We start from the raw sequence: 3,371 nt of genomic DNA, 5'->3' as shown, positions 1-3,371 counted from the left end.
ATAGTTGTTTAAAGTTAAATAATGCCCATACCTAGCTATTATTTTCAACTGAATATTTAATACTGTGTATATCATTCTTGCATGAGCTCATACATGTGTATTCTTTATGTATTTTATAATCAATTACCATCACATGGTTTTCTTTTAGGAATTGCTTTTAAAATGTCAAACTCTTCTAAAATCATTTGTGTTGATGATAGGCTGACAGGCATTATTAATGCCCAGTATAGCTTCACAGACTTGAAAATATTTTAGCACTGAGATCTTCTCTGTTGTATCTTTACACTCTCAGAAGTTATGCCAAAACGGCTCTGCACCGTGGCACAGGCATGCTATACCTGCATAGCCATGGCCGAGGCTTTCTCTATTGGTTTGACTATTCAGAAAAATGTTTGTATTTATAAAGACACTGATTGATCATAATTCTGGGTTTGGGGAAAATGTTTGAACCCAAGGAAAGCAGTAAGTTTTTCTGTGATCCATGTCTGTAGCTAGCAGTCTCTAATCATGGCCAAATTGTTGGTCATAAGTGGGGTCTTGGCAAGAAATGTGGTTGAATTGAAAAGTTATTCCCATGTCAGCAAAATTTCAGAACACATGCCCCACAGATGGTAGGCAAGTGTCACTTTGATATATAAAATAGAACACATTTTAAAGTCAGTTCTTTTACTTACAAAGAGTTGGGCCTATAGAACATAGAATTCAGTTTTCATGTCATATCAATCAATCGGTGTCAGTCACTATCCCAACATAGTAGCTAGTTGAGGCAATAGATTTCATGGATTTCCATAAAAGTCACTAAAAAATGGCTTGCAGAATTAATCAAGTGAAAACTTTTAGTACCTCAATCTTTGCCATACCATCTCCCTCATTTTCCTATCTAAAAGTTTAATGATAATAAATATTATTCTAACAATATTTTATATTTAAAGTGTCTAAACACCAAATTTGGAGAATTTGAATTAAAGAAATTGATAAATCAAGGATTGGATGAAGATGGTTGAGGAGTAGGATCTGGAGTTCACCATCTCCTCACAGATACATCAAAAATACGTCTATATGTGGAATGACTCCCAGGGAACATCTATGAATGCTGGCGGAAAACCTTAGACCTCCAAAAGGACAAGAAAAACTCCACATAACTGGGTAGAGCAAAAGAAAAAAGAAAGGAATTGAGATGGGACCTGAGCTTCTAGGAGAGAGCTATGAAAAAAATGTTTCCATATACTGGGAAATCCCCTTATTGGTGGAAACAGAAGGTGAGCTTCAGACCCTTAGAGGAGAGCACAACAACAGGTGTGTTAAAGGCAAGGTGGAGAAAGATCTGCACAGAGGGTTGGTGCCAACCAGCACTATCCAGCCTGAGACACTGTCTGCTTATCTGTTGGCATGGGTCAGGGCTGAGTACTGTGGTTCAGGCTTTGGAGTTCAGATCTTGGGACAGTACTGGGACTGACTGCTATGGAGTCTAGGGTGTAGTGTGCAACAGCTGAAGAAGTCTGGGAAGCAGCCTGGACCTGCCAGAGAGGTAAGGGACCATTGTTGGGGGCACAAAAGGGGAAGGGGGCCCGCCATAGGAGCCATGGCTGCCATCCTGGATCCCAGAAGCAGGTATAGACCACTGCCATTGCTGCCACCACCATTGCTGGGGATTCTGTGAGCAGGTACAGGTCCCCAGCTTTGCAGGAGCCTGCACAGCCCACCACTGCTGAGAGACCCGTGATCTGGGGACAACTTCCCCAGGGCTATATGACTTGTGGTTGCAGAGGAACTCACAGCTGGGAGCCAACTGCTGCTCCCTCCTGGGAGCCTGGGAGCTGTGCACCTATACGCCTGCACACCCCCTATCAAGCGGGTAATAGCCAGAACATGCTGAGGAAAGAGATGGCAAGCATCCAAACCAAAACAGCACTCACACCAAAAAAATATTAAACCCACACAAGCTACACAGAGATCCTCCCACTGATAAATAGCCCTCTAAGACTAAGGTAGATCATTGTTTCTCCTAAACTCACAAACTAAGATAACTATTACCAAAATGAAAAAGCAGAGGAACCACTCTCAGTTAAAAGACCAAAAAAATTCCCCTGAAGGAACAAATAATGAAACAGATCTCTTTCGTCTAATAGACAAAGAGTTCAAATGAGGTAATGGAAATACTGAAAGAAATAATAAAGGCTTTTGACAGAAATGCAGATTACTGAAAGGGAACTATAAACTATAAGGAGAAGCCAAGAAAAGTTAGAAAATTCATTCGCTCAGACAAAAGTTGAGCTTAAGGCAATGAATAGCAGAATAAATAAAATAGAGGAAAGAATTGATCCGGAAGACAGACTAAATGGAAATTACTCAATCAAAACAGCAGACAGAAACTCAAATTGAAAAAAAAGAAAGCAATATAAGAAACCTATGTGATAATAGAAAGCAAGCAAATCTACTCATAATAGGGATTCTAGAAGAAGAAAAAGAATAGAGAATTGAAAATGTGAAGAAATTATGGCTAAAATTTCCCCAAACCTAAAGAAAGAAACAAATATCCAGATCCAAAAAGCACAGAGTTCCCAAACAAGATGAAACCAAATAGACTTATGCCAAGACATATTATAATAAAACTGGCAAAAGTTAAAGAGAAAATTCTAAGAGAAGCAAAAGGAAAAAAAAAATTCTTTACAAGGAAACCTCCATAAGGATATCAGTTGATTTCTCTACAAAAACAGCCCCAGACCAAAAGGAAATGGTAAGGTATATTTGAAGTCTTGAAATGGAAAAATCTGCAACCTAGAATACTCTAACCAGAATGATTATCATTTAGAATAAGAGGAGAAATAAAGAGTTTCTCAGAAAAGTAAAAACTAAAAGAATACAGCAATACTAAATCGATCCTAAAGAAATATTGAAAGGTTATCTCTAAACAGAAAAGAAGCAAGAAGAAACAGGAAGTAGGAAATCACAACGGAAAGTAAATGACTTAAATTGGCCAGTATACAGATTAAAAAAAAAAAAATTTTGTTACAGCAACAATAAACGCGAGGAACAGCAGAAGGATAAGCACAAACATGTAAAAAGGGACATAAAATCATAAAGAAGAAGCAAAGTAAGAAAATGCAGAATCTTTTTCTTATTTTTAGAATATGTTTGAACCTATATGACTATCAGTCAAAAGCAAGCAGATATAGGAAGGTTAGCACACTTAGAATAACCACAAATCAGAAACATCAATAGATTCACAAAAACCTGAAAGAAGAGAACATAAGGATAAAACTAAAAGGAAATCATAAAACAAAGACAAAGAAAGGAACAAAAAAGAAACAAAGAATAAACTGGGAAACAGGTTTGAAATAACAATAAATACATATGTATCAATAATTAAA

This window comes from Bos taurus, chromosome 9 (assembly GCF_002263795.3).
Source record: "Bos taurus isolate L1 Dominette 01449 registration number 42190680 breed Hereford chromosome 9, ARS-UCD2.0, whole genome shotgun sequence".
Taxonomy (NCBI): domain Eukaryota; kingdom Metazoa; phylum Chordata; class Mammalia; order Artiodactyla; family Bovidae; genus Bos; species Bos taurus.
This window is presented reverse-complemented; position numbering follows the sequence as displayed.